Raw genomic sequence first — 12,088 nt, forward strand, 5'->3', positions numbered from 1 at the left:
GCAACAACATACGCATTCTCGGTGTTCCGGAGACAACAGCCACTGGCCGACTAGACACATTCGTGGAGCAGCTTCTTTGACTTGTTCGGAAGAGAATCCTTCACCCAAGGCTTTGTTGTCGAGCGAGCTCATCGATCATTAGGCCCTCGCCCCAAACCAGGCTTACCTCCTAGACCAATTATCGCAAGACTTATGAACTTCCGTGATCAGGACACTGCCCTCCGAGCGGCCCGCGAGAAGGGCGAGATCCAGTGGCAGGGTTACAGTCTCTCTTTCCAGATTTCACGGTCATGGTGCAGGAGGACAGGCGAAAGTATCAGAGTGTCAAAGCCATGCTTAGAAATTTGGGGCTCCGATATGGCATGCTTTATCCAGCTCGTCTCGAGGTCGACATTGATGGCAGGCCGAGGATCTTCGACACTCCACATGCTGCACAGGAATTCTTCCGAGACTTCAAGAATAACAAAAGTGGGGCATCTGGCAGCTCACGGCCCTATTCCCCTTCACTGCAGACCTCACAAGCCAGTGTGGACCTCTTTTCTCAGACGGGGAACGGCTGAGTACAGTCTCGTATAGTTCATTGGCCCCGATAGTGTTTTATTGTCTTTGGCTCGTTGGCATACTTATCTGCTATTCGATTGCTCGGTTTGATTGCTGGGTTGCCCGACTGGCGTGGCGTTTGTTTTTTGGGATGCGATGTTAGGGTGTTCCTCTTTCTGGGTAGTGAGAGGGTGGGTGGAGGGTGGTGGGAGGGTTTTGTTTTTTGATGGAACTTTTAGTTTACAGACGATGAGGATTGCTTTATATGATGTGATGCATTTTTACACGGACTTCCCTTTTTTTGTATTGTATATATGGTGCAGTTGGGAAATGTGCACGGTCCTTCCGGGCTTTTGTTATTAACATGGAATGTGCGTGGCCTGAATAATAATAGGAAACATCGACAGGTTTTGAACTATGTAGCACGGCATAAGACTGATATCCTCTTCATGCAAGAGACCCACTTGGCAGACACAGGCGCCAACTCTATGGCTTCCGGTTGGGGTCCACACAGGTACTTCTATGCTTACAGTTCATATTCAAGAGTCGCCGCTATTTTTGTACATAAAAGGATCCAGTTTGCACACTATGTCACACAACGTGACCCCGAGGGCCGGTTCTTGATTGTCACTGGTCAGTTGATGGGTCATAGGGTTTCACTTGTATGCGTGTATGGTCCAAACACTGACTCTCCCTCATTCTATCACTCCCTGTTGACTCGCCTCCTCGCCGTAGACGCAGGGCTCTTGATCATGGGTGGGGACTTTAACCTTCTCCTGGACCATTCTAGAGACAGCACTGCCTCTACTCCGGACTCCAAGCCCCATGCCCGTCTAGCCCTTCGTGAGATTTGCATACAGTATTCCTTAGTAGACAGAGTCCCATCTGCACGCACACCATCCTGCTTTCACTCATTACTCTGGGTTTCACAACACCTGGACCAGAATAGATTATTGGCTGGTCTCCCCTGGAGTGGCTGGCTGGTTAGTTCCAGACTCTCCCTCGCACTCTTTCCGACCACTGCCCAGTTCTTCAGCTATTTATTCCTCGTGAGAGGGGTTATGAGAGGCAATGGCGTTTTCCCGGCCGGGCCTTAATGGACCCCGCTTTCAGTGAGGAGGTAAGACAGGCTATAGAAGATTATTTTGATTTGAACACGGGCACGGTCGACACGTGGGTGGTCTTATTGGAGGGTTTTAAAGCTTACATAAGGGGTGTCTGCATTTCTAAACATGCCGGAGTCCTTCGCGATCTGCGTTCTACTTTAGATCAGATCGAAAAGCAAATCGCTGCGGCAGACAGCGAACTATTCGCTTCTCCCTCCGATTCTCTTTCTGCCCACCGTATGGAATTATGTGTCGAATTTCGGGACGCGGCTGATAGGGAACTGTCGTTTAAGTTACATTGCGTGGCGCGGTGGTATGGGAAAGGCGAACGTCCGGGTCGCCTATTGGCCAACACGCTACGCCCCCCTAGGGGCCCCACATGTATCATCTCTATGGCAGGACTAGACGGCTCCCCCATTCATTCTACCCCAGCGGTCTGTGAGTTGTTTCTTACATATTCTAAGACCCTTTATGCCTCGAGCCTGTCCGGGGATCTCGGCGGTCAGGAAGATTATCTATCTGAGGTGGCTCTGGTGTATCTGGAACGCTACATGCAGGAGTTCCTTCTGGCCCCCATTACCTCTGACAGCATCGAGGAAGCGATCGATGCCCTACGCGCGCCATCTGCCCCCGGGCTGGACGGCTTTTCGGCTGACTTTTATAAAGCGTACAAGGACCTTCTGGTCCCGCGCTTGGTCGAGGTCTATGCGAAGGCCTTGGAGGTAGGTATCCTCCCCCCGACGTTTCGGGAAGCTGTGATTATTTTACTGCCTAAACCCGGGAAAGACCCCATGCAATGCGGCTCATACAGATTACTGTCATTGCTAAATTTGGACTACAAGATCTTAGCCAAAGTCATTGCTATTAGACTATCGCTCTTCATGGAATTTGTCATCTGCCCTGTGCAGTCTGGTTTCGTTCCACACAGGTCCACCTCTCTCAATCTTCGTACATTATTCACTGTACTGCATCATATTGATCCTTCCACGCCGGCCGCCGCAATTCTACTGGACGTGGAGAAGGCCTTGGACTCCCTTGAATGGCCCTTTTTTCTTTCAGTCATGCGTCGAATGGAAATGCCAGAATGTTTCGTGGCCACTGTTACTCTTCTATACACTAAACCCACTGCCCAGTTGCTTCTTAACGGTACTTTATCTGATCCTTTCCCTCTGTCACTAGGCACTAGGCAGGGCTGCCCCCTTTCCCCTCTCCTTTTTATTTTAGCCATGAACCCCTTGGCTCGGCAGTTTCAGGAGAACCACCTCCAGTGTGGGTTGCAATTTCGCACTGGCCCTTTGTTGATGTCCATGTACGCGGACGACATGGTATTTATATGTTCAACAGCCTCATGATAATTTGTCATCATTGATTCGGGAAATCATACGATTCAGCAATTTTTCCGGCCTCCATATCAATTGGCACAAATCAGTCATTTTTCCGCTCACAGCCTGCACTACGCCTTGGTCATTTGAGTATCCGCTGGAATGGTGCGATGATTCCGTTAAATATCTGGGTATTCACATTCATTTAGACGCTGCATCGGTGATCCGTCTCAACTATGGCTCCACTATCGGCACATTGGAATCACAGATCACCAGATGGATCCGCTTACCCTTATCCATGGCGGGTAGAATCGCAATTATTAAAATTATAGTATTGCCCCGCTTTTTGTATTATTTCAATAATATTCCCGTTCCCTTAACCAAGGTATTTTTCACGCAACTCCGTTCTCTTCTGCTTCGCTTGATCTGGGGAGATAAGACACCCCGGGTCAGTTGGAAAGTATTGACCTTGCCACCGGACAGAGGAGGGTTGGGTGTACCAGACTTTTATTTGTATTATTTAGTTGCGCAGTGCGCCTACGCATATGCTTGGTTCCATCCAGACGCACACCATATTTACGGCCAGAGGCAGATCTGGTTCTCCCGAGATGACTCCTTACAATTCTCCCCACTGGCTTCCCTCGTGACCCCCGAGACATCCAGACTGTCTCCACCACATGCTGGGCCTGGATTAGATTGCGTAGATTTTTGGGAATAGAGCTTATATATTCCCTGGCCTTACCCCTTCCCAAAGCCTACCTTTTCCCCATTATAGGGGTGGCTTTGGTAGAACGCACCTTGGCGAAATTCAACATATGCACCCTCGGAGACTTGTTCCCAGATGGGCATGTATTCTCCTTGTCCGAGGAGGCCGGGTTTAGCAATCGCTCCTTTATGGACACATTCATTCTCACACATATTCGCTCAGCTTTGAGGGCGGGTTTCCCCTCCTTTCCGTTGGCCCCGGATGAGATGCCTCTTCTCACTTTGGTGATTAAGAACCCAAATAATGCGCACCTGATTTCCAAATTGTATAAACAGTGCGGGGCACTGAAACCAATTGATGACTCTAGGCTCAGGGCCGCTTGGGAGGAGGACCTGGGTGGGTCTATCTCTGATGATCAATGGGCATATTGCTGTAGGACTACAACAGACGTCTCTTTGAACAGTAGTCATAAGTTGCTTCAGTTTAAATTTCTTCGTCTGATGTATTTCACTACGGCCCACGCACACAGAATTGACAATTCCCGGCCTCACCACTGTCGGAAATGTCTTGCCCCCTTTGCTGACTTCACACACCTATCCTGAACTTGTCCCAAAATACACCAGTATTGGCTAGAAATCCACTCCACCTTGGGTGATATATTGTCCATGCCGCTCCTTCCTACACCTGAGATTGCGCTGTTGAGGTATGTTGAGAACTTCTCTAAGAAGGTTCGTAAATTTGCGGCGCTTGGCTTCCTATTAGCCAAAAGGGAGATAGCATTGCTGTGGGGCAGTAGGCGCGCCCCTACTCTTCGCTCCTGGTTAAACAGTTTAGCGTTCTGCAATGTGAATTGCGGAGAATTCAGTACCTTACTCCCCACTTCTTCCAGGCCAACCGATATCTGGGACCCGTATAGAGACTATCTCCCGGCACAAATTAGCCCATGATTCTCAGTTACAGTCTGGCATCACCCCTACCGGAGTGGGTTAGTTCCCCACAGACTCTGGAATGGAACAACAGGGAAATAATGACGTAACATCGGTTTGACTTTTGGTCTCTGTTTTCAATAGTATCTATTGTTTGCAGTTTTGTCACAAGATTGATTTTTCATTAAGTATAGTATAGATTGTTGTTGTCAGTACTTTTGTATCACATTGTCCTTTTTTGTCCTCATGATTTGTGTTCATATTTTATGGATATGTTTTTCAGACTCTTCGCAAATGTCTTTTGATGTTTCCCATATCACAATTTCATGGTTTTCTTTTCTTTGTCTCCATGCAAAATGGAAAACAAAGTTTATAACCTGCCACAGTAAGGCCTCAAAATGCAACAGGGAGTCATCAAGATTTCTCCTTAGAATGTACATTTTTATGGGAATGTATGAAGTATTATTTGGGCCCTGGACCAGCCTGCACTAAGGGACACCAACCAATCCCAGATATTTCAGAAAATTAGACACCCACGGGAGTCCAAGGTGTTGTAGCTAATGTGAATACCCACACGATTGCTTACTAAAAATGCCCCACACCCATCAAACTTTAGCATAAATCTTCTTTTTCATTGCTCTTCTGTAATGAGAAGTGCCTGAATGTACAGTTCTACCAGCGAGAGATCCCAAACTTGCCACAATAAAAAAATGGTACCGCACTTGTGTGGTTGGGCCCATCACTCACAACAGGAAAGGCCCCAAAAGCAATGTGGGGAGATCAAGATATTCCATAGCACTTCAATCTTTCTGAGGATATGGTATGCAACAGTATTTGGGCTCACGGTTGGGTCCGCACCCAGGGAAACCTGACCCCAGACATTAAAAAAAAACTGAACACCTGGGGAAGCCCAAGGTAGAGTGGCTTGAGTGAATACCTCCACATTTTCTTACTGAGATTCACCTGGCAATGTCAAACTTCAGCAAAAATGTGATCATCCATACTTTTCTGAAAGGAAAAGTTTTAGAACCTACAGTCCTACCACCTAAAGTTCCCATACTTGCCCCCAAAAAATAGTATCCCATTTGAGCAGGTGGGCCTATCACCCACAACACGAAAGGGCCAAAATGCAACGTGGAAAGATCAAGATATTTCCCTGGAATTTCAAACATTCTGGGTATATAGGTGATCCAGCAGAAACTTTATCTACCACTAAACTATCCTTTCTGTGGATTTCTACTGAACACAGATTTACACTATACCCATAGAGGCATTAGTCCTCTGATGAATCTTTCTTGGTCGTAGTGAAGGGAGAGACTTCAGGATGTCCAAACCGTAGTTAGCCATCCAATGAGGACCATTAAATAGTGGCCAACTTACAAGATCAAAATGTGGTTTGAAATAAATTACTCTAAGAACCATACTGTAAATATAAAGTATTGCAATGGCAGACCCAACCTCCTGAAGTTCAGTCTGACCAAAACTATACATACTAAGAGTTCTGCAGTGGCAACACAGATTATTTTCAGAGCATCAAGTTCTGCTTTTACTGTTCTATGACTCTATTGCGCATCTACACTCGATACTAAATAGCACAGTTTAAAGAAACACAACAGACGTTTGGCAAATTTAGATAAATTGGGTATTGTATTAATGATCAAAAATCAACGCATACAATCATTATTTTATAAGCTCAGTTACAATGCCAACAACATGCAGTATGAAACTATACATTTAGTCAAATTATTTCAAAGAGGTTGGATTAAGCATTATAGATTCCCACTACCAATGACGGCAGGAGGATGGTTAAAATAGAAAAAAAATCATTCTGGAAAGGGGTCAAAGGATCAAGTTAAAGTCCTGTACAGAAATGCCCACGAACATGGGGAAAGAACAAAAATCAGAAAAGTTCCAATTTAGTTTATCTTACTAAATCTATTCAAAAGAGTTCAGTAAGCAAGTTCATTGGAAAAGAAAAGTCAGATCATTGAGTTTAGCTTGTTGGCAAGGAAAGGAGTCCAAGTCGATCAGCAATTACAGCAGCAGCTTTCAAAGCATTTCAAGTCATTCAGCAAAAAGAGCTAAAAAAAAAAAAAAAAAAAAAAAAGTAAGAGCTCTTTCCTCTGCGTCTCCAATCTAATCCTCATCCTTCACACCTCCTCCTTTGGGAAAATTGTCTTTATGATATAGATTTTGGTCCGATCGATGATGTCAGAACTGCATAGTGACCTAGCCAGTTTGACAGGTACCATTTGCTACTCCAGCACTGTGTCCCAAGCCAGTCATGAGAAACCACAATATCTGCCATGCTCGCCGGCTTCATGGGTACAGTCCAAGGATCGGCTCCCATCAAAACACACCCACAGACACCGACCCGCACAGACACCCAGACACACACCCACAGAGCCCAAAGAAAATGCAAATGCATTGGAGTACTCTTAGTGAATCAACTCAACAGTTATATAAAAATGAACAATCCCAAATATGGCCTACTCATACGAACAGTAGCAACATGTAAACCAATTCTAAAAATCTTTAAAACAAAACTGTTTAAATTAATGTATGTTATTTATGATGTTAGGTACTTATACTGAGAGTTTCAAACATGCACCCTTATCAACATTGATTTGCACCAATGTGGAGTTTGTGAAAACATTCTGAAATTGAAATCAATAGAAATGCTAAACTTCATTAGTCAGCATAACATCTTATTTGATTAATCCTACTGTTTCTAGGTAATCAAGTGCGTTTATGGTGCCGATAATTCAACGTTTTCCCCATTTCTATGATGTTTCGCCAACCTGTGTAAGGTACATGTTATTTCTGTTTCCAATCTGGTATATATGTTGTGTTGCGTAAAGAATAATCAATATCTACACAGTAACTGCGGTATTTGGTCTCGTGGACTGTCAGCACCTAGGGAAATCAGTCATTTCTAAAAACTACCAGGGAAAGTGCAGTGATTGGGCATGCATGGATCAAACTTTTCCTTACCCAGAACAGAATACAAACGTAACATTTAGGCTAAAATTAAAGTAAAACCATTTTTCACACATCTGACAGAAAGTTCTGGAATCAACAGGGACTAAACACATTCCTACCATCCAGTATTTCCACACTTCTCCCAATAAAAGTGGTATGCCACCCCAGGCCTATTGCTGAGAACAGAAATCAGTCAAAACTTGGACCATGTTAAGTCAGCATAGTGGCAATGCGGTCAAAGTTGGCACTTTGCTGCGAGTGCGATAGGTTCACACCCACACGTGAGGGAGGTAGTGTAAATATGGAGGAAATTGTGTTTTGGCCCCATAGTATGAGGTTTGCAGGGTTTTCTGGGTAAAAACACCCTGGGCTCCACACCAAAACACACCACCCTGGATTTTCCCAGGGTGCTAGGTTTCAGAAATGCCCCCGATTAGTAGGGCTCCCTGGGTGCCAGTTGCCCCAGAGCCCAAATAGTGCAGCCATTACCTACGATAAGTGAGAGGAATTTCGGGTGCATTTTGGCATAGTTTTGACAGTTGGCCTGGTAAAAAAAGGTAAACCAACGTTGTCCCCCTGGGGGCAGATGTACAGTGGCATGCTCTTTTAATACTATTCCGACTCCCTACATGGCGTTACCTAGACATAAAACTCCAATGTTGACCTTCATAACTACTTGTTCAATATCCTAAAGGAATAATGTACAAAGACTGTTTGAATAGCACTCCCACCATTAATTAGGCCCACCACATGGTATGCAAGTGATTTTTGGAAGGCCAAATCCACATTTATTTTTGCAGATGAATCTTTTAAGCTGCCTTCTATTAGAAGAAGCAAGATTCAACTATAAATGTGCGATTGATGTCAGTAAAAAAACTGGGACGATGCAAACTGGGTGGATCTCCTATAGATTGTAGAAGAAAAAAAAAAATCACATTATTGCACGTGGCAGTCGTCATAGGAGAACGAACACAGATCATTATATTCATCCCCAAGTCTGGATTGAACACTTCACTAACTCATTCAAACGATAACGCTGCAGGCACGCTAGTACATATTAAGGGCCCCATTCACGTAAATCAGCCTCCGCCAGTGCTATTCTTCTTTTCTCACTGACTGACACCTTGAATGCTTTAAAGTTACTACAATTATGTAAAGCACCAGGCCCTGACAACGTCTGGAGGACCTTTACTGCTCTGAGCAGGAAGTATGGGGACCTTACATAAACCTGCTGTCCAACAGAATGACTGCTGTAGTGAGCATCGCTGACCCCCTGAACGGGGCAGAAATCATCCCCATCTTTAACCGCATGCGTGCGGCATGATTTCCGCCCGTACGCTGGATTTTGCGGATTCGCATGTTACGTGACGAGCTGGGCTCGTCATGAGCGTGCGAGGAGGCTACCTCATGACGAGCCCAGCTCGTCATGAGCGTCGAAGGGGTTAAGGAAGGTAATAGTGGAGTACCTGGGAACTATAGACCCATCCGTCAACTGGATCATCTTCACAAAATATTTGCTAATCAATCCCTAGTAATAATCTTGAATGGATGAGCAAGAGACCAGCTTTATCGCCTTATCAAGCCAGTTTTAGAGAGAAAACCAGCACTATCGATCAAGTCTTATAATTTTATTGAATAATAAAACGTAGGGAAAAAAGACCACCCTATATGTGGCATTTGTAGACTTGAGAGCTGCATTTGACCTGGTCCCTAGAAACACACGTTCGGACACCTTAAAGTTGATGGGTATCCCAGAGTATCTATTAGATACTCTAATTCATCTTTATGAACATAACCACACTCATGTGAGCTGGGGCAAACTTATTGACAGTTTTCTGATCAAACACAGGATACTAAAAGAGAGCGTTTTGGCTCCCACATTCTTTTCCCTACATATTAATAACCCCATTGACTCAGCACTCCTATTTGCTGATGAATATCATGCACCACAATGGGACTACAGAATCTTTTTAATGATGTAATGGTTTCAGTGATAAGGGGCCTGGAGATTTAGGTTTCAAAAACCAAACACATGACGTTAAGACCACCCAAGTCTTTTATGAGGCTTGGGGGTGGGGGCATTGTGAGTGATAAGGTCAATCAATCTGGTTACCTCTGGATTAAAGAGGACAGTCTATTTCGGTGGATTGTCCAAGTTAAGAAGAATAGCGCATTGTTGACCCATAGAGCAGCAGGAGTCAGTAAAATGCATAGTGCCACAATGGGTAGATCCGGGTCAACGGCCCTTTAGGTTTATGGAGCTAAGGCCCAGCCTTCCGTGGTATATGGTGCGGAAATTTGGGGAAGGGTTAATTCAATAGTACTAATTCGGAAGGAGACTTACTTTTTAAAATCGTTACTTCATTTACCACAAAGAACCCAGTCATTACCACTACTTTGATCTTGGCCTGAAAGGGGTTGGGGATTTAGCAGCCCTCAAACTATTACTTTTCCAGGTAAGACTATGGTCTACACCATAATTATCATTGTATCGGCATGGCCTACAAGAGATTTTGAAATTAGGCAAGGCGTTTCCCTTGCTGTAGTAGTTCCATGTAAAATCATTGTTGACTGCCTCTTAAAACCAGTTTTTGGAACAATGTCATTGATCTATGATAACTGACTGCCTCATTGACAAATTTCTGGCTCATAAACCCTTGCACGGTTTAGAAGCCTACATGGATGACATAGAACCACAACAAGCCAAAGTCCTGTATGTCAAATTCAGACTTGGAACTCCATTTACTAATATGTTTACATCTAAATGAAAGCATGGTGATACCTCTACTGGGAATTGATTGATTAGTAATGTTGTGGAAGATGTGGACCAGCGATTATTCTTTTGTCCTGCTTATAAGCACACAAGAATAGAATGGATAAGATCACTGCTTGAACAAGGGTTTTCCGCATTTTCTTATTGCTTTGAGTGCGCTGCGGTCTGGTTTGAGTGCGCCCATTGCTTTTGGTCTTTGCAAGTTTTTATATGCGGTGTGGTTTCGTAGTAAGCAGTTAGGGCTTTATTTTAAAATTTTGGTATAATATATTTTACAATTTTGAAGGTCACCCATTTTGTTATTTTGTATATAGATATATAATGATTTTATGTATTTTATCTGTTTTGCATGTATGTTTGTAACCACCTAAATAAACAATTGATCATTGCAATTTTCCACGATCAGAGCCTGCTTGTTCCAAATTTTCACAGGGTATCTCACAGGAATGGAAGCAGACCAGATCTACAGGGTTAGTTGTCCACTGTGATATTTCTTCAGTGTAGGTAATTTGCACCCTGGTTAATCTGGAAAGCTGCTTTAGGGTTCCAATTTTTACTTCCAAAGGAAATCTTTTAACTATTTTCATTAAAGAACTTTCAAAGTTTCAGAAAGAAAAGCAGTGGCTTGGCATTGATTTATTGAGGTATTGTGGTTGCGATATTTTGAGTTTCTAACCTACAGCACCTCCCTGCCAGCCTTGGGGGTGCTCTACACTAAATTTTGGAGGCAAGCGTTAAAAGGAGAATTTGGTCCAAATTTGAGGGTCTTTGGTACAGAGGTCACCACAAGTAAAAAGATGCCCATTCACACAATTGAGACCAAGTAACTAACAGGTCCCTGGGACGTCGCAAACTAAAATTCTTCAATACAAAAGTAAGGGGTTTGGCATTGTAACCTCGCTGATAAATATAATAGGGAAGAATATTCTCATTGTGAACTGTTTGCAAACACGACAGTAAGGAGTTTTTATATTGTGAACGATGTGACCAATACAATAAAATCTCTCCCAGGAGCCATTACAATCACCTGGAATAAACTCAAAGTTCAGTTAAAGAAACATCCTAATATTCTATCTTCAGAAGGGTCATTAGGACCCAGTTATTCAAGATGCATCTGGGATGACAAAAATCAAACACCCACCTCCTCCATGTTCCACCTCGCACCTTCAAGTAACCCTCTATATTATGAGCTCTTAAATGTTCTAGTTGCTACTGTATCTCGACTCCAGTTTGTATTATAACTGCCTTAAAGGGGTTTTTCAGTGAACAACATCACAATAGATCTCAAACCATCAGCAGACGTAATCTAATAAAGCAGCATTCTCGAATGCTTATTGTTTGTGATTACAAGGGATGAGAACTTTCTCTTTACCGGACGCCCCCTTTAAACTACGTTTTACATTGAATTTCTGCTCCCTGCAGAATATTTGGGATCCTTTGACCTCCCTGCAAGCCTCCTTTTAGCTACTCACTACTAGATTAGCTAGAATACATTGAAATAGGATGTTATGCATAGCACGCAATATTACCACTCTGTGCAGTTGCACTACTGATACATGAACAATACAATAAATATGCAAATATAGACAGTCTGATCATCAAGTTAGTTTGTGAGCTCTGAACTGCAGGTTTGTTTTTTTTACATCTGCAATTATTAATATTAAAAATGTGTCTTAAATGATTTAAGTATATTTAAATTGTGTTGTTACCAACTACTGAGAGCAAGTTAGTGT

The 12,088-nt window shown here is 43.6% G+C and overlaps 1 protein-coding gene across 1 annotated transcript in view; it reads right to left on the bottom strand.

The window, feature by feature from the left end:
* The window catches only part of ZDHHC9 (zDHHC palmitoyltransferase 9), a 301,663-nt gene that overhangs the window by 127,785 nt on the left and 161,790 nt on the right, over nucleotides 1-12,088 (bottom strand). The gene's annotated exons all lie outside the window — the stretch shown is intronic.

Source organism: Lissotriton helveticus, chromosome 4_1 (assembly GCF_964261635.1).
Source record: "Lissotriton helveticus chromosome 4_1, aLisHel1.1, whole genome shotgun sequence".
Taxonomy (NCBI): domain Eukaryota; kingdom Metazoa; phylum Chordata; class Amphibia; order Caudata; family Salamandridae; genus Lissotriton; species Lissotriton helveticus.